The following is a 24,978-nucleotide window of genomic DNA, read 5'->3' as shown; positions in this document are numbered from 1 at the left end:
ACAATGACGCACGTGCCGTAGTGAAGATGCGCGTGTCATGGCAACATGAAGTTGGTTCAACTCTTTAAAATTAGGAATTTACAACATTCACGACGAGAAAAGTCAGCAAACTGGACTGAAGCAGATATCAGGTAAGTTAGATTTTTACTTACTTCATTGAAACGGAGATCATTCAGCAGCATAAAAGAATATCGCGCCACTTGCTCATTTGAGCCATAATAAACGAAAATACCCGCACGTCATCCCAACAAGATATATCGTCCAGCTCCTCAAAATGCGGGTTTTAAATGCATATAAACAATCACGATGAGAAATGTCTGAAAACTGTATCAAAGCAGAAATCAGGGAGCTCGTCAAATATCCACTCTGAAGCTGAGATCATTCACCAGCATAGAACTGTGCGTTCACGCGCTCCTTTGTAGTCTTATCATAAACAAAAATGCACGCGAGTTGTTTCTGGAGAGAGGAATAATAAATAATATGCAAACTTCAGACACTGCGTAGAAGAGAGGGCGGGACTTTCAACAGGTCACGTGTCTTTCCGGGACCATCAGATGCCGTGTAAACTTGGCAGTGTGAATGAATAAAATAGCAAGCGGTCCCGTAAAATTCCAGGATGCCTGTCCCGTGTATCTTCTGGCAAATCTGTGTGAAAAGGGCTTATATTAAATGTAGAACTCACATTCAATGCAAGTACATTTGTTTTGATGAACACTAAGATTATATCCTGGCTGGAATTGATGACATTGACATACGCAGTTGTGATTTTTAATTTTTCCACGGCACACCAAACAAGCTGTCACGGCACACTAGTGTGCCACGGCACAGTGGTTGGGAAACACTGCTCTACTCACTGTCATGGGTTAATTGCATTGGTCATTACCTTACTTTCGCTTTCACTTTTAAAGAGCACCTATTATGAGATACACGTTTTTAAACATCCTTTTGTGTGTAAGTGTGTATTAGTACATGCTAACGATATTCAAAAAGTACATACCTCAAAGAAAACGATGACGCGAGTTATCGTCTCTAACGTTCGAGGACTACAAAAAACACTCGGATTGTAGGCAACAGTTTACTTCCTGGGATTGGTGACGTAGATAAGACCAACATTATCATAGTTCAGCCCTCTCTGCTTGGCTTGGGTACGCCCTCAAAGACGGGGGTGGAGAGCGCTGAGTCAGAAGAGAGCTAAAATGGCGGAGGTTGGGAGTCCCTGCTTTGACCCTGTTTGCAAACTCTTGTTTCATTGTTTAAGCGATTAAATCTCTCGAGTAGACGCTGTCTCTTTAGATGCAAGGGCAAAATAGCACTTTATGGACTAACACAGAGGACATCATGTTTAATACGGTTCCGGAAAAATCCAGTCAGAAGTTGTTCACGGAGTTTTCACAATAACTGCTTCTCATGAACCAAAGCTGCGCGACGTCTCCTCCTGAAAGTTGGATTACCGTGCACTTCTGGATCACAGGCTGTAAGTATTCATGTTTATTATTTGCCTTTACTGTAAGTTACGTTACCTGTAACCGGAGCTTAACATTATGTGCTTGTAGAGCTCAGATATATATCTATGTGTAGAGCTAAGCTTGCAAGCTAATTGTTTTGTGTTGTAATAATGTATTTCATAAACAACGTACCATATTTACACACGTGTGTGTTGAATTATGCAGACTATCGTTTTTATCGATGTTTATTTAGACGTGTTTACAAACTTGCTAAGCTGTTCCAGCTAAACTGTTACCGGTAAAGTTTGTTCTCATGATCAAACTCAAGAAACTCGAAGTACAGATGATTTGTTTAACGTGATATGTATTTTACTGTTGTTTTTACTTTAAGCTTTCTTAGATTTTGAAACGAAGTAAACACGTAATGTGTGTTGCTAATGTTGGGCCATGTAATACATTAACGTTTTAATGAATAGTCTAACGATTTATAATCGTTGTACTCTATTGTTATAATATGTCTTTTTGACTGAATACATGTTTGTTTTATTTGTCTATATCCTAGATTCGCAGCTGGACACATCCTTCTACACTGTATGCAAACATGCAACATCATTACACACAGTACAAGGCATATGAGGAGCAAAGGTGTGTAACACATATGATGTATTTAGCTAGTGAAACCACTACCAGTCTTAAATGTATAACTGATGATGACAAAGTTTTTTTCTCTGCATAATCATAGGAACCCAGGCAGTAGCATCGTTTCACAATGTTTCAATCACCATCATCAGTGGATGCCTTTGCCGTCCGTAGCCTGAGATTTCAGATTTGCAGCAAAAAATGTGACTTTCCCATTTATTGGAATGCTGTGCAGGTATTTAGGTATTTTAGTAACTGTGTTAAATAAAGTAAAGTAGTATTTACTTTTAGAATAAATGAATTGCATATTTATATTTTTACAGGTTGTACCTTGCAGCCATCCATTACCAAGCCATAACAAAAGCAGGAGAGTGAAAGTACAAGGCTATGTTCCCAAAACACAAGTGACATACTGTAAGCAGTAATGTTTTGTTTCAAATACATTCATAATTAAAAACTTAATGTATGAAGCAGGGAAATAAATGATCAAAACAAAATATTTATTGACTGCAATATTTGTACAGTTATGTGGATGATGTGATCAGGCTTGTGTTTGATGAGGTATTTGAAGATAAGCTGAAGGAAACCCCGATTCCAATGGACCTGGCATCACAGTTTGAGAGACCTTCAAAGGAGGACGTGATTGCATGCCATCTTCAGTGCAGGGGTCGTCGGAAGCCAACATTCCGATCAGGAAGCTCCAAGCATATCTGGAGAACAACACACGACAGGATGATAACCCTAAAGTGTCGTCTTAGATAGCACCAGCTGACAAAGCTTTGATATGCCATTTATCTGAATAGATAGCTGTAAGAAGTGAATTGAACAATTTTTTGAAAGAAGAGCACAATATGGTTACTAAAGTATGTTTATTTGTATATTGTTTAACAGTTAAATATATATTTGTAATAAATAAACTTTTGACTGACTACTATATTTTCTTTAAAGTTACATCTTTTGTTCTTTTGGGTACTTTGTTACTATAATAATACTTTAGTGTTATTGGTTTAAAAATGTAATAAAACTTACTCTAGTCCTGCGCCTCAAAGGCTTATAGTCGGTACAATAAATGTTCTGTGTGTAGGGATTTAGACAATTTGTGCAAAACCTGGATGATGAATCACGCAGGTAAGAGGCCCTGGAACCTGTTGCATTCTCCTTAAAACCTAATAAGTAAAAACATAGCACAGTAAAATAGTATGTAAGCAGTATTTTATAATGAAGTTTACTATAGTAAAATAATGTAGAAATTACCAAGTGAAATCGTTTTATAATCATTTCAACAAATACTTTCTATGTGCTACATTTGGTGTTTCCATATAGTTTGCACAGTAATAGAGTATGTAAACAGTCTTTTATAATACATTTTACTATAGTAAAATAATGTAGAAATTACCAAGTGAAATCGTTTTATAATCATTTCAACAAATACTTTCTATGTGCTACATTTGGTGTTTCCATATACTTTGCACAGTAATAGAGTATGTAAGCAGTATTTAATAATAAAGTTTACTATAGTAAAATAATGTAGAAATTACCAAGTGAAATCGTTTTATAATCATTTCAACAAATACTTTCTATGTGCTACATTTGGTGTTTCCATATAGTTTGCACAGTAATAGAGTATGTAAACAGTCTTTTATAATACATTTTACTATAGTAAAATAATGTAGAAATTACCAAGTGAAATCGTTTTATAATCATTTCAACAAATACTTTCTATGTGCTACATTTGGTGTTTCCATATAGTTTGCACAGTAATAGAGTATGTAAACAGTCTTTTATAATACATTTTACTATAGTAAAATAATGTAGAAATTACCAAGTGAAATCGTTTTATAATCATTTCAACAAATACTTTCTATGTGCTACATTTGGTGTTTCCATATAGTTTGCACAGTAATAGAGTATGTAAACAGTCTTTTATAATACATTTTACTATAGTAAAATAATGTAGAAATTACCAAGTGAAATCGTTTTATAATCATTTCAACAAATACTTTCTATGTGCTACATTTGGTGTTTCCATATAGTTTGCACAGTAATAGAGTATGTAAACAGTCTTTTATAATACATTTTACTATAGTAAAATAATGTAGAAATTACCAAGTGAAATCGTTTTATAATCATTTCAACAAATACTTTCTATGTGCTACATTTGGTGTTTCCATATAGTTTGCACAGTAATAGAGTATGTAAACAGTCTTTTATAATACATTTTACTATAGTAAAATAATGTAGAAATTACCAAGTGAAATCGTTTTATAATCATTTCAACAAATACTTTCTATGTGCTACATTTGGTGTTTCCATATAGTTTGCACAGTAATAGAGTATGTAAACAGTCTTTTATAATACATTTTACTATAGTAAAATAATGTAGAAATTACCAAGTGAAATCGTTTTATAATCATTTCAACAAATACTTTCTATGTGCTACATTTGGTGTTTCCATATAGTTTGCACAGTAATAGAGTATGTAAACAGTCTTTTATAATACATTTTACTATAGTAAAATAATGTAGAAATTACCAAGTGAAATCGTTTTATAATCATTTCAACAAATACTTTCTATGTGCTACATTTGGTGTTTCCATATAGTTTGCACAGTAATAGAGTATGTAAACAGTCTTTTATAATACATTTTACTATAGTAAAATAATGTAGAAATTACCAAGTGAAATCGTTTTATAATCATTTCAACAAATACTTTCTATGTGCTACATTTGGTGTTTCCATATAGTTGTGTAGTACGTTATAATTACCTTTTGGATGTCTTTGCAACACATTTTCGTCTTCGTTTAGCATTCTGGCAGAGCTAAGGACACCTAAAAAAGTTAAATCCAATCGCATTCATTGACGGAGATCGTTTATATCGTAACGGCCTTCTGAACTCTCTGGATCGAGCTCGAAGTGGTAAGGCAGTACAGACACCATCGTTTATAGAGAAATATAACGCTTGTTTACGTTGCCTCTGAGGCTGTGACTCTCTCAGTCAGAACCGGTGTGTCAACCCACACGTAGTCAGGGGCGTTACCTTTCAAACACACGACGAACCCAGCTGACCAATAACAGTTGAGTAGTCATCTGACCAATCCGATTACACTAGACATTTTGGGAGGCGGAGACAGGAACTAAACCGAGCGTTTTTCAGACAGTGGGAAATCGGTGAGGTATGTAAGCAATTTATAAGACTCACAATGCATTAGTTCAAGTTTTAATAACATGTATGTACTATGGGATACTGCATTTACGTGCTAACGTGCCAATTTATTAGCATAATTGGTGCTCTTTAACACTAGTGGTCTCCAGTTTGCTTCTTAGTTCTTTTGTTTGTGTGTGTGTGTTAAGGAATTCGATTTCTATTCAGTCATTCATTTCAACATTAGACATGGGTTACAATAAGTATGTTTAGTTTATGCTTTTGTGTCCATTTGCGTCTCATGTTCTACATTGGTTTATCCAGGTCTATTAGTTTAACATTGCGAAATAATGAACTAGGACAATTTTAATTGAACTAAAGCATTTACATGTAAGTATGTAAAGTTGTCAGTTTATCATTAATGTACATTCTATGCTTGCAACCAACAGCCTAGTTGCTTTTGCAAATCTAAAAAAATCGGACATCCCCACAGTTTAATAGAGACCACCTTAACCTATACACTACAAAGCTGCTCAACATTAGATGCATTATGCTGTTCTCCACTTCTTTAAACAGATGCACAAACCCTGTACATTCCTTTGTGTCATGACAGAGACACACACCAAAGCACACACACCAGTCCATAGAGCCATCTGCTATTTCCCTGTCAGCCTGACTGCAAGTGTGTGAAAGAGCATTCAGCAGCCTAAAAATATCTTCTCCCAAGTCTCCTTTAATTTTCATTCTGTTTCTTCACTGAAGACTTAAGGAAGACGGCAGCATCTTACAATGAAAGACGTGTTTTAGGGAACATATGAAGTTGATTTAGTGGTCTAGATTATTTGCATAAACTAGAAGGGTGACTTTCTTGCGACTTCAAAGGTCTCTTTTGAAGCCATTGTGCTCAAACATGAATGTTGCCTGTTGTAAAGTGGATTTGGGAGGCCGAAGTGATTTACGGTTACATTTTTAGTTACGATGCTTACCTTTTATAAGGCTGTTCTACTTTAAAAAATGTCGCTATAAGACAACACTATGCAGTTTAGTTCAGTAGGTAGAATTCCTTCTTACTAAACAGTCCTTTGTGTCCTGATGAAAAGAACCATTGTGTTTTATTCAAATGCCCAATAGTTTGCACATAACAAGCCTAGTTTTCTGGGCTTATACAGAATTCTGTTGGTTGTAGTGCCGGACATTAACACCCATTAATTTTGTTTTACACACGTAGGAGATGTGCATGAGGACAGTTATCCATGACTGAAAGCAGTATAGTGTCCACAAGAGAGCAGTGTAGTAAGGAACCAGTAAATATCTGTGTGCCTGTGTTTTACTCTGGTCTATTGGAATTAGAGGTTTAATATGTCATAAAGCATCTTGCCAGAGGTAGGACAGAATCACCCCTGGGGCTAATCTCTCCATGTTGAGTCCACAGCAAAAGCAGAGAGGTTCTGAATATTAAATGAAGCGAGAGATTCATAGGAAATCTTGACTTAAATCCTTCTTGTAGTCACTAGTCAGCTTGAGTCTATGTGATCTCTTACTAGAACCTAAACCTGTTTTGCATCACCTATAGAGCCGCGATCTCTGTCTTGTTCCTGTAATGTCGCTGGCCCTCACATAAGCTTGTTAAAGTGATGTAATGCCATTTACAGGCAGAGCACCCACAGTGCACTTAGCAGGCACTTTCTTATCCAAAGAGATCTACATTACTACAGGAACAGTTCCCCTGGACCATTTTGGGATTAACCATCTTGCTTTAAGGTGATAAAGGTCTCTGAAATTCTTGGTTCAGTGATGAACCGAATGAGCCTAGATCTTGAAATATTATCAAGCCAAATGCTTTTCTAGGTTGTGAAGGACATGGTTATTGGATGGCTAAGAACTGCCAAATAGAAATAAACTTCATCTTAGCACACATAATAGAAGGGTCCACTTCAGCCCTTTACACACACAGATTATGGAAAATACATGGAAAATTTGTCGGGGAATCATTCGATTGTGGTTCAACTTCATTTCCACAATTCCAGTGTTTTTCTGTGCGTCCATTCACACACTTCCCGTAAAGTCTGCCTTAGGGCTCAGTCACACCAAAAGCGTTTATGGCAGTTGCAGGCGCCTTTTTTGAATGATATTCTATGGGCACACTGTCAAAAATAAAGGTACGAAGCTGTCACTGGGGCAGTACCCTTTAAAAAAGGTCCTAATATGTACCATTTAGGTACAAATATGTACCTTTAAAGGTACATTTTGGCAGTTCAAAGTACTAATATGTACTCTTTGGGTACAAAGGTGTACCTTTTTGAAAGGGTACTGTCCCAGTGACAACTTTTGTACCTTTATTTCTGAGAGTGCAGGGAGCGTTTGCGCGCTGTTTATGCGCGCCGAGCGCCTTGCAGTTTTTTGCCGCGCACGCGTTTTTGAAGGAGCGCTGAGTTTGGAGAAGCGCCTGACGTCATTCGCGTCTTCCATTGTCCAATCGAATGAGGTGAGAGGCGGGCCTTACGTTGTGCTGAGGGAAGTTTACAGTTGCTTTGAAGAACCGGACTCCACTCGCTCACTCTCTCCTGCGTGTTTGTGCTCCTCTTATTCTCAAACAAGGTCAGAGCAAGCGGCCTCTTTTTAAAGTTTCTGCTAATATGACAGTTAACAGCAAAAGAGCGCTCACGCTTCAATATTTGATTGACAAGACAGCTGACTCGGTGGTTGCTTAGCAATATGAAAAGCCACGTCGCACTGCTCTTTTTTAAAAAAGGCAGTGCGTTGCGCCTTGCGTTTGCAAGCGTTTAAAGCGCTTTTGGTGTGACTGAGCCCTTAGTCTGGATAGTGACAAGCTCCCTGATCTCTGGCTTTTCCCAGTTTGCGCACATTTCTCATCATAAATGTTTATCTGCATTTAAACCAAGTGTGCCGCACATGTCCAGAAAAGTGAAGCCAAAATGTCTCGATCACCCCCCAGTGACTGGTTCTAGTATAGGTCATAAACCCCGCCTCCCCCATGTTATTCAATGGGACTTGAGACCAACTAAACAATTTAATTACACTTCAATTATCTTTTTTCCAAAGCTGGATTCTGTAATTTAATGTAGTTTTTATCACGCTGATGTAAATGCAAGTGTTTGTTTTTAAATTAAGTTTGTTTTTAGTTAGTTATTTAAAGGAAGTGTAAGTAGAATTTTAAGTGTTTTATTTAATCAAAATCAATGTCTTTATTCATAATTATGTCCTCGTTGGTGTCCAATGACCTCTGCCAGTGATCTGACTTTTCTTCGTAAGCTTAGAATTTCTTCTCTTTACTTACATTGAACGGGTTAGTCCAAAAAGGTTTCCCTGTCAATAAACTATAATAGCAGACAGGGACAAAAAGCACTAGCCTACCAACACGTTTCCACAACGCGTTTTTATTCAGAACACGTGAAACCAGCTGAAACGGGCAAGGAGATCTGTAATTACATAACGGCTACCGTAGTTGTAGCACACATTTGGAAAGGCGAGGCGCTAGAGAGCACTGTTCGTTTGAATGCAAAATACAATTTCACCACTAGATGGGGGGTAAATCCTACTTATTGTCCCTTTAATGCTATAAAAACGGTGGTGTCATGTCATGATTGACAACTGTAATATCCGCATTTTGCAAGAGCGAGGGCGGGGCCTTCATTTGCTGCTTTACTGCCTGCTCACTACTGCGTAAGACTGGTCCCGAAATCGCTATTGCGCAGACTCAACACCCAAGATGTCAGCGCCGTATCGGGACACTGGCGGCTTCACTTTTCACCAATGGAAGAGTACGAACGATAGTCATCCATCATTTTTTACAGTCTATGATTTAAACCCCCTTTGTCAAAGAGCTAATCCATAATTTTTTGTTGTCATGACGTGCATCCTTACTCAACACCCCTTACAGCATTATTTCTGCCTTTTGTTCACACAGAATGAATTTTGTAAATGTCATGCCAATGTTACTAGGTTCCCTATCTGGGAGCGATCCCAGAATCAATGATGTGATTTGCGTTCACACTGAAGGCACACTGGCAATTTTATGGGACTTTTCTGGAATCAACACACAGCCTGTATTGAGTGTGTTTGTCTGGACTTACCGTCAGTGAAGTACACTCAGAAAGAGTCAACTGTGATTTCCACTTACCGGAAAGTGTCTCATGCAAATTACACCCTAGTCTTTACACTGCTGAGTGCTTGTGATTTAACCCCTTGAGAACTAAATGTATAGCTGTGACGTAAGAGGAGTAAGATATTGTGTAGTTGTTCGTAATTTGTTTCTCTCTGGTTTTCAGCTTTGCAACTCCTGTGAGAATACTGCGGTTTTTGGGAGGGGGTTTGTTTTGCTTTGTTTGATGTCATTTTAGTTGTCTGAAACAGACACAGCACTTTTGGAAAGAGGGCCTAATAACATTGAGATAAGATACCTGGAAACCCCTTAGTGTGAAAAAGATGCAGAAACAATGCCTTAATGGATGTGTCGTAGTGAGGACGCGCGCGTCAAGTTATGGTTCAGCTCTTTGAAACAATGGATTTACATGCAGATCAACATTCACAACGAGAAATGTCTGCAAATTCAAGCAGATATCAGGTAGCTCGTCACTCTCCCCGCTGAAGCGGAGATCATTCAGCAACATAAAAGCACGTCATGCTCTCATACCTGTATGAGCTTATAATAGACAGAAATGGCGAGTGGTTTCTAGAGAGCGAAATAATGGATAATAAGCAAACTTCAGAAGCTGCAGAGAAAAAAGTACCAAATGCAGGACTTTCCGAGACATATTTGTGTGAACGCACTCACAGATTTCGGCAAATCATGGGCAGTGTGAATGAACTAAAAAAGTGGGTGTTATTATTTATATATCTCTGTGTATGTTCTTGATACATTTTTTGACCCGGGCCTTTAGTTTGGCATATATAGTTTTAGGCCATTATATAATGTACTGACACTACACTACTTTTAAAAAGTAAATCATAAAATAAACATAAAATAAACAAAAGACATTGTAACAATGATTGTTAAAGCTCATTCTCAGTGGTATAAAAGAAACCGAGTTACACTTTGGGATGCTGACTTCATGGCTGTTTAGAGATAATATCACTTCTTAATTCAATGAAATCTCTTCTCAACAGCAGCCAGGGGATACTGATTATGCACACACACACACAATCCTGATCACTATGAATTTCCCTCTCCTTTCCCATCAAATGACTGCATAAATAAAGCAGTCAGCAGATACAGAGTGAACCAGCACCAGCACATTAAATTATTGTCTTTGTGTATTTATTGAGTGCATGACGTGATGTTTCCCTATCTCCTAAATGCTGAAGATGCACTTCTGTCACTCATAGGTTTTATAGTGCTGGCTCTAGGATTTCACATTGGACTTGGTTTGATCCTGTGGGTTTTAATTTATTTTTTTATTAGAACTCCCTCTTGAGTTGACAATATGTGTGTTCTGAGATCAGATATCTGTTTATCTGTCTACATAACTGTTTATCTCTGTTTTAGTAATTATTTTACTCTTTCCACTTTAGTGGTAAAAATCGGGGTATTTCAGGGCATTTATGGTCAGCAATGCTGTTGAATAAATGTGTACATGGTTTGCCTTAAAGCACATAAAACAATTAGACATTAAAATTAATACAAATTTTATTTTCACCTAGAGCTGCACGATTCTGTATAAAATGAGAATCACGATTCTTTTGCTTAAAATAAAGATCACGATTCTCCAGAACTTTGTTAATTTTAAAGACGTACAACCTCTGAACATTAGTTTAACATTCGTTTTTACAGGTGCAAAGAATTATGCTTCTGAAAGTTTCAGATAAGTGTAGATAATCTTTAAATTCAGTAATGAGTAATGTTAATTGTAGAGTGATTATGTATTCATTTTATTTAAAGAAAAAATGTAAAATATACATTTTAAGTAGCCTAAAAAACCCCCGAATACGTTTTGTTTCAAATTGCTGCTACATGGATAGAGACAGAGCGCAGCGTGTCACAACCTGAAAACCACGCCCACCGGGGGGGAAAGCAATCCAACAGTCTCCATTGGCTTTGTATTGCAAAAGGCCGCCTCCTTGTCATTTCTGGCTTATAACAAAAAACTGAATAATGCCTAAAAGCTGCTTTGGGACAATATGTACAGCTAACAAGCCAAAGAACACAGAAATAAGTTTTTATAAGCTGTCGAGCCGTAAAACCCAGTCTTTAAGGAGAATAAAGTGGATCGCCGATTACGTTTCCCCCTATTGGACGCAGTTTTACAAATAGGAGTACTATGAAAAGTTGCCTGTTTCCATTTCTGTGTCTAAACGCTCGTTTTTTGAAGTCAACAGCTTATAAAAAATTATTATTTTTTTTTTTTGGCATGTTAGATGTACACTGTCACACAGCAGCTTTTATGTATTATTCTGTTTTTAAGTTTAATCTGTAAATAAGTTTTTATAAGCTGTCGACCCCAAAAAACGAGCGTTTAAAGACACAAAAATGGATACAGGCAACTTTTCATAGTACTTCTATTAGTAGAACTGCGTCCACTAGGGGGAAACGTAGTCGGCGATCCACTTTATTCTCCTTAAAGACTGGGTTTTACGGCTCGACAGCTTATAAAAACTTATTTCTGGGTTCTTTGGCTTGTTAGCTGTACATATTGTCACACAGCAGCTTTTAGGCATTATTCAGTTTTTTGTTATAAGCCAGAAATGACAAGGAGGCTGCTTCTCGCAATACAAAGTCAATGGAGACGGTTGGATTGAATTCCCCCCCGGTGGGCGTGGTTTTCAAATTTGCATAACTGCGCTCTGTCTCTATTGACATAACTTTATGGTACGCAGCAACCAATCGCAAGGCAGAAACGTTCTGCGACAACCAATCGGAAGGCGGAAACCTCCGCTTGAGAGGATTTCCAGAGAGAGTTCTTTGACGCTCTCGCTGGCGGCGTGAACGTACATCAGGTTAATAAATCTACATGCATGCTTAATCTTCACGCCCACTAGAACACTTGGGCCAAGTGGTCAAATGCAAGTGTGGTTATTTGGGCGCAGCCAATGTTTCCCCTTGTGCTAAAAACCCTTTCAGAAGGGATAAGATCTAAAATAAGATCCTCTTTTTGGTACTAAAACAACGTCAAGGTTCTTGACGGACGTACCTGAGCATTGCTCTGCCTCACTCATTCTCTTTAGTTTCTGTTTCTTTCTGTCTAACTTCTCGACGAAAGCATCCACTGTCCCAGTGAAGCGAACACTAGCACATCTGGCTTGCTCAATAATAAATGTGACGTCAAGACGTCATTGCGGCCGCTGTGATTGTGTGTTGTTGTGAGAACTGACAAGACTGCGTCTTTACTCCTTGAAATATATACCTGAATCGTAGAAATGCTGGATTAAGATTGTTTGGGGGGGTCGAATCGAGATTACAATCTTTTAACGATAAATCGTGCAGCTCTATTTTCACCACAGGGGGACTTTAAACCCCTTTAAGTTCAAATGTACCATGGGAGAAACTTTGTCAAATACAGCAACTCAAAAACAAAAGCTAAACATGTCATATATGTTTGAAAAGCTGAGATTCTTATGATTTGAATGATGTAAACCCTTTTAAGATACACACCAGGTACAATTACTATCCTTTTTAGGCGTTTTTTTCTGCAAGGCCTTTTTTAGGAATGCTAAGGGGTTTTAAGCACCTTCATTTTTAAATGTGTGGTTTAGTCCAAAACATCATGTCTGAGCTGATAATCAAAGTGGAATTATATTTTAGTCATTTAGTCATTGCCTAATGTAATTTAAATGAAGTTCATCCTACTGAAGCCAAAGGATATCTGGCCAGTTAAAAATCCTTCAAGATAATGTTTAATCTAATGCATTTACTGAAAGTATTAAACTGTGAGTGATGCTTCTTGAGTTAATAAGCTTGATTATGAAAAATATAATTATGATTAAGTGTAATTTGCATTACATAGCATATAAGATTTAGTTTGTAATTAGTTAATGAATGAAAAATAAACTTAGTTAAGCAAATAAGCAAAACAAAACTAATTGGAAATTGGAACATAATATCATTTCTTTTTGTACTAACTTTGTTTTGATATTTGTTAAACATATTAGCATTATGATTTTAAACTTTGCAGAAAAAAAGTAGAAAAGAATTGAAAAGCTCAGCTGTGTCATTTTTTTTCTGTTAGGGTGCGGTGTGTTGAACGCATGAATACATGATGTGAGTTTTGCCTTGTAAATCAGTTAAAGCAGGATCACATGCATTCATGTGATGCATACCTCCCCCTCTCATGTGAGCACAGAGAACAGAGAGATTAAAAATTATGGAGAATGAGAAAGAATGGACACAGTCGATTTACTTACATTTCCATAAAAATATTTGAAAAATAAGCCTTGGACAGCTGTGCGAGCATGATTTGAGCAAATTAAATTAAAATATAACATTCATCGTCATTTTTTTTACAGCTGATTTCTTGAACTTAATATTTTTCAGTTACCCAGTATAACGCACTTATGTTTGCTTCAGTTTTGAAAGGAAAATATAAAATCATTGATCAACAAGCAGCTGAAAAAACTAGATTGAACTCCAGTGAGCAATTCTGTGTCCGTGATCTTGTGCTTTTCAAACTTTGCTTTCTAATGAAGCCCCGCAGAGGTCTTAAGATGTCCTGCCACACAAAACTTATTAACATTTTTGAAAGGTTTCATCTGCCGGCTGTCTCGTTAAATGTTCTCATTAGTGGAAACGTTTATTGCAGTATACTTATGTGCTTGTTTTTAATGTTTATGTCACGAATAAACACACAAACCGTAGCAAAAGTAATGCGTTTTAAAAAGAAAATGCACTAATGTTAGCATAGTCTTACTCTCACTCACTTATATCTGGTGGTTTTGTCTTGTTCCTCTCAAGAGGATTAGAATTGAGGTTCCTCTCTATAATATACTGCAGGACCTTGGCTTTTCCCTGCATCTCATAATGTAAGAACAAAGTGTGGTGCAGATTTGTGTGGTACATTGTAACGCTGCAAAGTATAACCTTGGTATTATGTGTACTTCTGCAGTGGAAGCATAGATATATACATTAGATGTCGCCTTGGGGCTCTGAGCATGCGTCAAAACCGGCGCCATCTTAGAACAGGGGTCTTGTCATAGGAAATCGCTAGGACGATGCCGGACTTTTGTGCTGCGTATGGATGAAAGGGCTACTAGCACTATGCATTACAGTTAGAAAAAGTAAATTTTCATAAAATCAAAACTTTTATTTTTTTCCTGGACTAAATGCTAAATACATGTCTGACTGTTGAAACGAACCAAAGGAAAACCAAGAACATCGCGTCCATGACGATTTATGGTGATTTTATTTCTGTTACACCATTGCCTACATTGACGCTGATGCAGGGTTCCCCTGTTTCAAGATGGCGGCTCTAGTTGACGCATTCGATCCAATGAACTGCCGTAGCCAAGGCGACATCTACTGTACATATCTATGCAGTGGAAGGAGCTGCTTGGAGGCTAATGTCGTCTTAGCAATTAGAAATTCTTAGCATTTGCATTCGTGATTGTTTTGAAGTGTTGTTGTGTTCAAAAGTGACATATAAGTTTTATGTATGAAATGTTTAGTCAGAAAAGTTTCAATGGCCAGATCAGGTTTTACTTTTTGTTATTTTTATATAAATACGCTCCACATTCTATAAAATTGATCTGCTATACACTCTTAGAAATAAAGGTACAAAAGTTGTCACTGGGACAGTACCCTTTCAAAAAAGTACACCTTTGTACCCAAAGAGTACACATTAGTACTTTGAACTGCCAAAATGTACCTTTAAAGGTACATATTTGTACCTAAATGGTACATATTAGGACCTTTTTTAAAGGGTACTGCCCCAGTGACAGCTTCGTACCTTTATTTTTGACAGTGTATACATTTTACAGTAATTATTTGTGTACCAAAGGAGATTCATTATCTATGTTTGCAAATATTTGTTAAAACGTGCTATTCAGAGAAGTTTCCGCTCTTACCAGATGGCTCTTGGTTCCTGCCAACTGTACAAAACATCCTAGGGAGTATTTCACCTTCTCACTGGGGGATTGTGAGACCCCATGCATTGTGAAGCTATTTTTTGTGTGATGAAAAGCGCTATACAAATACTAATGTAACTTTGAAATGAATCGAACAATCACAGTTGAGTTTAAGGAATCAGATTTCACACCATTGTTTTGTTTTGCCTGCAGTGGTGCAATCTGCAGTTAATTCTGTTGTATTGATTCTAGGAGGCATGCAACATTAAACACAGACACACACTGCCAAGGAAGGTAGACTCAGGCCTGCTATGCACCACAGGATCAATGACTGCTTTAACGATATCTAACTATTCATTCGCCATTTTCATGGTGTTTGTGTACTCCGGGAGCAAGCATCCTTGTATTTAGTCCTCCAGTAGACATATATGCAGATGTAATCTCACCTGTGTACAGTAATGACTGTTCAGAGTGGCGCGTGGTTAAAATACAGTATTTAGCTTTAAAGAAGAGAGAACCGATAAGGCGAAATCCATTCCAGAGGTCTGATTTCTGTAGTGATTCACAGCATCATCCCAAAGTCCTAACCTAGCAAGAAATGCAATCAGTGCTCCAAAACTTACTTCCCTTATCTCCCACATAGGGATGTGCATTTCATTTGCTTGTATCTGAAATTCTTGACACACACATCAGCTGTGCTCAAGTGAGCCAGAGCAAGCTTCAGCAGTGCTATTTGGAAACATCTTTGGATGTCTGCAGTATCATGTTTCAGTGTTTTTCTTAACCTTTCAATCTTTTGGTCACAAGTAGTTAGTTTTAAGAACAATGTCTCAAGTTAAAAATAGTTAACTTGTCAATGGCGAGTTAACTTGTCAATGGCGAGGCAAGAGTTAAATGCAGTGATGCCCTGGAATATAATGTAGTCACTTGAAAATATACCAAGTTTGCTGCATTTACGCCAGCCGCGGTAGAGGCGTGAAGCGCGAGTGATTTTAATGTTAAGTCAATAGCTGTGTCTGAAACCGTTCCCTTGTTCACTCATTCACTATTCCCTATATGGGGAATGACAATTAAGTCCACTATATGGGGAAGAAGCAAATGAAAATGAGGACACTGACGTAAATATCACGCGTCAGAGAGCTGTCACAGAGATTCTTCATAGTCACCTGTGTGGCTTTATTGATTGTGCTGTGAAATGGTAAAGTTTACTTTCTTACTGTTTTTCACATTTATCATGTTTATTCTATTAGTTGATAATAAAAAGAGCAAAACAACTGCTTGTAATATTTATTTACTGCTGTTATTTATTGTTTAATAAAAATTTGTATTCGATTTTAAATAGAAGATAACCCAATTATTTTTCATTTGTTTATTTTCAAAAAGTAGAAAATAACTGACAATAAGAAGTAAAGAAAATGTTTAAACCTAAATGTTTGGTGCTTACTGTCCTTTAGCTGATTTAAGTTACAAGTTCGTCTCCCGTTGCATCATGGGAAATATGAGTGAACGAGTGTACATCGAATGTACCCTCAAAATCAGAGTGCATTGTGGGTAAAAAGTAGTGAATGAATGTAGGGAATGAAGTTGTTTACTCAGGTTTCGGACACCACTACAAAATGGCCGACACCCGATATAGTGCACTATATAGTGGATAGGGAGCGGTTTCAGACACAGCTAATGTCTAGTTTGCGTGAATGGTGCGAATTGAGCGTTGCCGCGGCAAAGGAAGCTGATTGAGACACACCCGAAATCAGATTTACACTAGGTGTAAAACGTGACCTTCAACTTGACCACTTGTGACCAAATCACCTGAGATGGATGCTAGGCACAGACAGAAGCAGTTCTGTTACAAGTTCTTTGATACTTTTGCACCTCCCATTTTCTTTTTGGGTTGCTGGCAATGGCAAAGTAGTAAGTGCTGGTTTAGAGTTTACAAAAGCTTTCTTTTCCTTTCTGTCTCAGTGGTGCTCTTATAAAGTCCATTCCCGGTCAGTGACTGAGACAGTTTAAAGTAGGTATGTTATGCTCAGTAAAGTTTACTTCCCGTTTCCTGTTCCAATTTAGCTACTGTACCATTTCGCATTTATCATTAACCATCTTTATTCTTTGTCTCATTTTCTCTCTCTCTATGTGCTCTCCAAAGGCCATATCTTTTCATTCTGACACTTTATATTTCTTACCCGTTCACTACCTCCATATGCCATCTGTCATAAAGCAGTCTATTAAAGTGTTTCTTTATCACTCTGTAGTAAACAAAGGGAGCATTATATACTCTGTGAATCTCCTGCTGCCATCATATAAGTCGGCACTTATAGACTCATTTTGTTACATCTCGGCCAGTTGCCGTGATCATAGTTTTTACTTCTACATCAAAAATCCACTTACACTCAGATCAAGGGGCTGAGCTGGTGGATATCATTAATTTAGATGCATTACTATGAAGATAATTGAAAGCTCTGAGTGCTGGGTAATTACATTGCATGTGCTGGTTGGAGTGAATTGGGTCTGGCTGAGATCAGTGTTGGGAGACAGCGGTATTTTCCCGGAATTGTCCTTAATAGCCAAAGTAAAGCCGTTGGGGGATAAAAATCACACAGTGGAAACCAGATCGCTCCCTTTGACTTTCATGGATGTTCACACAATGGAGTTTGCTGGGCGCCTGACAACTAGGAGGGAAATGCTGTGATTCAGTGTGGAGCTAATGAAGGCTCACTGATGCTCGGCTGATAAGTGGGCTGTCTGTACTGGCTGTGGCGTTGAGTGTTATCTTGGGCTGGGTATTGTTAGGGATTTCACGATTCGGTTTCGATTCTTGCGGCTTCGGTTCGGTATTGATTTGTTTGCTTTGATATTGATTAGTGCTGCACAATTAATCGCATCGCAATCGCGATGTCAGCCTGTGCAATTATATGACAGCAAAATGTTGCAATTATATTAAATAAATACATGTGTGGACTTGTTAACACAAACTTTCTGATAACAGTTTGATGATTTTCCTCGCTGTTTAAAAAAAGAACGAAAAACGAACAAAAAAGGCAGTGCATGTGTGGCATGCACGTGTGTGGTGTGCGTCGTCACTTATACCAGAGCGAAGATAGATGCAGAGGAGGTTGATAGTGATCTGGAAGCTAAAAAAACCCTCTATGTCTGTTGTGTGGCAGTATTTTGGATTTAGGATTACTGACACTGAGCAGTTGCTACATCACGTGGCAATACGAAAACATTTCTAGTTTTACAAATACACATTTTAGCATCATCACTAAACTGTGTGTGTATTTTCCTTAAAACCCATGAAGTTGACTCATGATACCATTTATTATAATCACAACCACACATCGCAATATTAGCACGAATAACCGCAATGGGAAAAATTACTCAAATCGTGCAGCCCTAATATTGATTTAATAATAAGTAGATACACAGCAGAGTATAGTGTGTGCAGTATTACCAATGTTTCAGAACAAATTGGTGGTGCGTGCTTGAATGGAGTGCAGCTGCTGTTTGCCATCTTGCTGTTTTGGTAAAGCGCGTCTTGTACAACGCTAAACGCTCTCACTAGAGTGCTGCCAACAGTGCCGCCACTGGCCGGTGGGCTGAATCGATTAATAGGATTTGATTAATCGATATTGAATTGAGAAACAAATAATTGCTGCAATGCATTGATGAATCAATATTTTTACCCAGCCCTAGTGCTATCAGTGTGTCTAATGATCTCCGTCCACACTGTACACGACCGTACACATGAAACATGACTATTTGTGCAGACTCGACTGGCGCATACAAGTGTAAAAGAGCTTATTACTCTAACAATAGTTTGCTTTGTGCATGTATGTAGCCACAGCGTTATAACTGTTTTAATCCTTGCTGTCGTTTGTATTGTATTTCGTAACTGAGCCTCTGCCGTGAGTTTTTACTGCATGTGCTGTCACATTAAAGCCAGCTGTCACGTTATATATTTTCTCAATAGTGAGAAAACCTTTTCTCGTTGTACTTATGCGCTCGTTTAGGGTGTGTCGTGAATAAACACATAATGTGCTTAAAAGAATGTTTAAAAAGATTAAACTCTGCAAAGCCTGCAACTACGTCTGCAACAACTTATTTGACAAGGTCGTTGCGGCTGTTCATTGTCATCTTTCGTTAGCGTAATGGATTTGCAAATGTGGGCACTCACGAAGAGTTTTTAAATTAAAGCTAGGTCTGCAGTGTTTACAAAGACTTTGTTTACGAGGGTCAAAAACCCTGGATGACAGATGTAACCGTAACAAAAATAATATACTTAAAAAACGAAAATGCATTAATGTAAACTTAATGCCTTAGATGTAGGGAGGTCAATGTAAATATTGCTAACAAATGTCCACACAATGGCATTGATTTTACGTTGAGTTAACCCTGCTGCTTTGCTCTTTTTTTTAGCTGTACTCTACTCTATCTTGCTGTTTTTAAAAGGTTGAGCACATCCTGTGTGTATGCTTTAATCCTCTTCAATCAGAGTGTTTGGTGCTGTTGTGACCCTGAAATAAAAGTCTGTGTGCACCGTATTGACACACATTGCTGTCTGCTGAAGTGGGCCAAGAGGTACTGTACTGGTGGGAATGTTGCCCGCCAGTAAGTCCCATTTTGGCATGTTTTTGTAAAGTTTTAAAAGATGTGATAATCATCATCTTCAACACTCACCACTTTCTCATACCTATTTTTAGTGTGGACATCTTTGGCTTTTGCGTAGGGTTGTGCCGATAGACAATGATATTGTGTAGGACTGTGTGATTTTATAGGAAAATGTCTATGCATCAATGACACATTCTGATCAATGATTTGCAGCAGTAGTTTACTTTGTCTGGTTTAAGGGTTCGGTCAGGAGTATTCATTTTGCAAGCCACACTACACTCTAAAAAACAAACGGTGCTATATAGCACCAAAACAGTTGCTTTGGATCGTAACGATAGAAGAACCATTTTTAGTGCCATATAGCACCAGTGAAGCACCTGTGTAGAACCATATAGTGCTATGTAGAACCATATGTGGTGCTATATGGCCCCTATATGGTTCTACACAGGTGCTACACAGGTGCTTCACCGGTTCTATATGGCACTAAAATGGTTCTTCTATCGTTACGATCCAAAGCAACTGTTTTGGTGCTATATAGCACCGTTTGTTTTTTTAGAGTGTAGGCAAGTGCTCTGATATTTTCTAGGTATTAAAGTGAAACATCTTCTTTTTCAACCAATTCTGTGACTTGTCATAGATACATGAGAAGATTATGGCACTTTTTCATCGTATAGTACCCCACGGTTTGGTTTGGGTCAGGTCGGGTCAGGTCACCTCACTTTGGCTTGGTTAGCTTTTCCATCGAGTTTAGTAACACTTCGGAGTGGGCAAGATTATAGGTGCGTCATTATATTTACGCTGTCTACTGCTGTGACATCATACAAGTGAGAGCGTCGTACATTCCCATTATTTATTTCTCAGTCTGCCACAAATTAAAATTGACCGTCCTCCACAAATAGATGTTTGCACATTGCGTTCATCATTACCTCTGTCTCACATGGCGTCAGTTGAATATGACCTATGTTTTCTTCACCAAAGCTTTTATTTTACATTTTTACTTTCAGTTTTGCAACTTGGGCTTAAGCTTGCTTTTTCTTATAAAAAATTATTTTATGTTGTGTTTGGGGTAAATTATTGCACTTGACATGGATAACAGGACCTCAAAATGGTAACAGTGAAAATAAATGTTTGTGCGCTGCAAATCCATCTCTCAGAATGATCTGTTAGATGACTCATTAGCATAAAATATTTCTGTTACGTTTCTAAGACGTTTCTCTGACGTTGATGTTGTCTTGTAAATGCCAAAACACACAAAACTTGTAAATGAGTCACATTATACTTCCTGTTATGTTATGTTTCCTGTAGCTGTGCATATTATCAAATAATGTATCACATCTCACAAGAAACAACACACATGCTCACTTACTCAAATATTTTCTACTTCATAAGTGATGATTGTGTAACTTGTCACTGCTCGCCCTAAGGTATGCATGTTTTCTTTGTGTTGAGGCATGGTTTTGCAACATAGCATCTATGGCATGTGTGGTTGCTGTTTTGGTAAAGCATGTCTTGTACAACGCTGAATGCTCTCACTAGAGTGTTGCCCACAGCGCCGCCACTGTGTATTAATGACTGAAAAAAGACACTAAAAGTGTCTTTATTAAAAACAAATAAACAATAAATAAATACCTTACTAACAGGTTTCAGGTTAGAAATGAGAAATGTTCGCCAGAAATACAATACATCTGATACAACTCTTTCTAGGAATGCCCCAAAAGAAAAAATAATATTAAGTACGTCATAGTTGTTTTTTTTTATAAAAATGCTAATTTGGGAATTTTTTAGTTTATGGAAGACCTGTGCATGTGTTGTGGACACTGTGATTGGCTGTTGGCCACGCTTCAGACAAGTCTTCCATCAAGTGTTAACTCTTACGCCCCGTGTAAAGGTACCGTTAGACAATAGAAGTTTATGCTATGTGTTTATTTAGTGTGTGACAGTATATGGTGTGAATGGTGTGTTTTACTGTATACGTAGAGTGTAACATTTTTTTAAATATCCTTACATATATCGTGAAACATTTTGAAAACCACTTTAGTGAAATTAGAGACTCATGAATCTTCTACCAATGTAAAAAATGTGTGTAACGGTTTGGTTTAGGGTAGAGTTAGATGATGGGAAATAACATTAGCCTGGTATAAAACAATGGACGTCAGTATAAGACATCCTCAGTAATATAATACAACAAACCTGTATGTGTGTTTTTTTTATCTGAGAATGGCCTGACCTTGTCCACCTGCCCACTCTCCCCTGAGACTCCCTGCCCTTTAATTTCCTTTCTTCATATTTTCATTCATTTTCTCTGCTCTTTCAATCTCACTCCCTATTTCTCACAATGCTCTGTCTTATAGTGTGTTGGCATATGTTAATAGGAAGTGCACAAAGATTAAACCTGTGCTGGGTGGAGCACATAACTGTTATCCCTATGATAAAGAGTGTTCACTACAGAGAGGAGGCGCACCCTTCTGACTCTTCCTGTTGTTGCATTTGTTTTATGAAATGAGCTAAAACTTTTTTTATACTTTTTATACTTATTCTTTATGGTATGGTTTTCTTTAGGTATGGAAATCTCCCCTGAAATTTTATATCTATAGCACAACTATTGTCTGACTTTTTTAGCTTCTTGTGTATAGTTCTGAAACATGTTCTTTACAAATCCACACATTTAGTCGTCATGGAACATATAGTTCACATTAGTAAAACATGATTAGGCTAATTTATGGGCATTTTTACTATTGAGGACCACTTACAATGTCTTAAAAGTTTCTGACTTTACTGTATTTATGGACATTTTAAACAGTTGGGCCACACAAGTACAGCCCAACCTGCACACACACCAAACAAACAGTTACACCATAGATGACGCTTGTTCCTGTCTATCCTCAGGGAATGCTTCAGTAGAGGTTTGCTGGGAAGTCACGTCTATTACAGCACTATAAGACATTTAATTTTCTCGTTCGCTCTGTGTTTTTCTCTCCACTGTAAATAAATCACAAATTATAGGGCAGTCATGCACAAAATATGCATGTAGAGAACTGTGCAGAAAGGTCAGCTAATTTTTATTGAACTGAAATGCCTATCAATCACAAAGTTCTCGCTTAAACTTGAATTAATGTTATTAGCCAATTTGATAGTATAAGGCCATGTTCACACTGCTGTTAAATTCATTTGTCACTTCACCTTTTAGTACTTAATCTTGTTCTATAGACCGTTTCAGCGGCAACAACATAAACAAATGGCTTTTGTGGACCATACATAACTTAAAGGGACAGTTCACCCAAAAATGAAAATTGTGTCATCATTTTCTTACTCTCATGTTGTTACAAAATTTCTTTGTTCTGATGAACACAAAGCCCATTTGTGGACCCTATTCCCTTCCATAGTAGGATAAAAGAATACTATTGAAGTAAATGGGGTCCACAAACAGTTACAACAGTTACAAACATTTCTCAAAATATCTTCCTTTGTGTTCCTCAGAACAAAGAAATGTATACAGTGGTATGAGACACTTGCCATTATTACACTCTAAAAAAACAAACGGTGCTATATAGAACCAAAACTGTTGCTTTGGATCGTAATCATAGAAGAACCGTTTTTAGTGCCATATAGCACCGGTGAAGCACCAGTGAAGCACCTGTGTAGAACCATATAGGGGCCATATAGAACCACTATAGCACCAAATATGGTTCTACATAGCACTGTATGGTTCTACACAGGTGCTTCACTGGTGCTTCACCGGTGCTATATGGCACTAAAAACGGTTCTTCTATGATTATGAGCAAAGAACCACTTTTGGTGCTATATAGCACCGTTTGTTTTTAGAGTGTATGTTTTAAAGCAACTGAAAAAAGACCAAATGTAAGAGCATGTCAGAACCTCTGACAGTGTCCCAAAATGGTTGGACCCCAGAGGGTTAATCTTTTAAAGATTTATAGAAATTATTAAGGTTAAATGTTTGCTGCATTCTGTTGTAATGACACATGTTAATGCATGAAAAAAAAGCTTATGAGTTTATATGAGGCGCAACATCTGTCATTTGATCTTATATGTTTACTACTGTTATGAATATGTATGTACTGTGACTCACTCAATGTTTAAAGTCACAATAAAAAAGGAAGTAGCGCTTGTCTTATTTTCTCAGTCGTGATGTATATCCGAGTAAAACGGCTTCTAAAATAAATATAGCTGCAAGCAGCAATGCCGGGGTCAAGCCAAAAAGGGCACAAAAGGATGTAAAATTGAGATTGGATAAGCAGATTGAAGAACCTAGGTAAACCTAATGATTTCAGATGAAGAACGCAAAAGTAAGCAACAAAAATAATCTATGTTCTTGTCTACTGCAATTGTCCTTCTGTTATTGACAATCATGGAACATTAGAGCACTGAAAGACACGTGAGTGATGTTTGCAGTGGCAAAACATGGTTCACAACATGTTACAACAAGTTAAATGAGTCAAAAGAGACCATCCCCATGTCTTTACGATGTTCTGATGCAGAGAAAAAGCTCTAGCAAAAAACGGTTGATAAGGTATTGTCATTGGTTGCTAGGGATTGAATTGGCAACCACCAATGATTATACTCCAAGCCATGGAGGAATAATCAAGGAATAATCCATGAAGACTCATGGTTTTAGATGTGTTGTTGCAGTAGTTTTAGGCTGGGTTGCTTGATATGAAAGATTTTGTTTAATTATAGGGCCACCTAGTGGTGCAGGCATACAATTTTTTTTGTGTGGCCTCAGAATGTGCTCATACATCAGTGTATCAAATCTGGTGAAAAAATATTGTTTCGTTGCGAAGTTATAAACATTTATGTGTAAAAAACACAAAATTTAATGGTAATTTTTCGGTTTTTGCAATTTTCAGCCATTTCTGATGGAAATTATAATATAATGCCTATAGAACTTTTTGTTCAGAAGGTAAGGTTAGTTTCTTCCTATGGTGTTTTCGAGTCGATCGGAAAAACGCTCGCGGAGATATTCACGCGTGTTTTTTAAGCGTTATTTTGCTGCCCAGGGTTAACCGTAAGGCGAATTCTGGCATGTTTGGTATCGTTGGACTCGGCAACTATTCAGAACACCAAAGAAACAAGTCCCGTGAAAACACGTCAATCGGAGCCAAAGTTATAGGCCTA

General features: G+C 37.5%; 1 protein-coding gene and 2 long non-coding RNA genes across 5 annotated transcripts in view; 2 read left to right on the top strand and 1 right to left on the bottom strand.

Annotated features, from left to right (window-relative positions):
- adam10a (ADAM metallopeptidase domain 10a) overlaps positions 1-24,978 on the top strand; it is an 85,353-nt gene that overhangs the window by 22,399 nt on the left and 37,976 nt on the right. The window lies entirely within an intron of this gene.
- LOC129449142 (uncharacterized) lies at positions 899-3,018 on the top strand. 2 transcript variants are annotated; one of them, XR_012359941.1, is made up of 5 exons: positions 899-1,474; positions 2,008-2,090; positions 2,188-2,319; positions 2,408-2,498; positions 2,609-3,018. It is a non-coding gene; the product is annotated as an uncharacterized lncRNA (long non-coding RNA). The 2 variants fall into 2 exon arrangements; XR_012359942.1 differs by lacking the exon at positions 2,408-2,498.
- Positions 2,564-3,517, bottom strand: LOC141352871 (uncharacterized). The gene is made up of 2 exons (XR_012359943.1): positions 3,114-3,517; positions 2,564-2,794 (listed from the first exon to the last, which is right to left on the bottom strand). It is a non-coding gene; the product is annotated as an uncharacterized lncRNA (long non-coding RNA).

The sequence above is a fragment of the Misgurnus anguillicaudatus genome, chromosome 21, assembly GCF_027580225.2.
Source record: "Misgurnus anguillicaudatus chromosome 21, ASM2758022v2, whole genome shotgun sequence".
Taxonomy (NCBI): Eukaryota; Metazoa; Chordata; class Actinopteri; order Cypriniformes; family Cobitidae; genus Misgurnus; species Misgurnus anguillicaudatus.
Note: the sequence above shows the minus strand (reverse complement) of the source record. Positions and strands in the feature narration are given on the sequence as shown.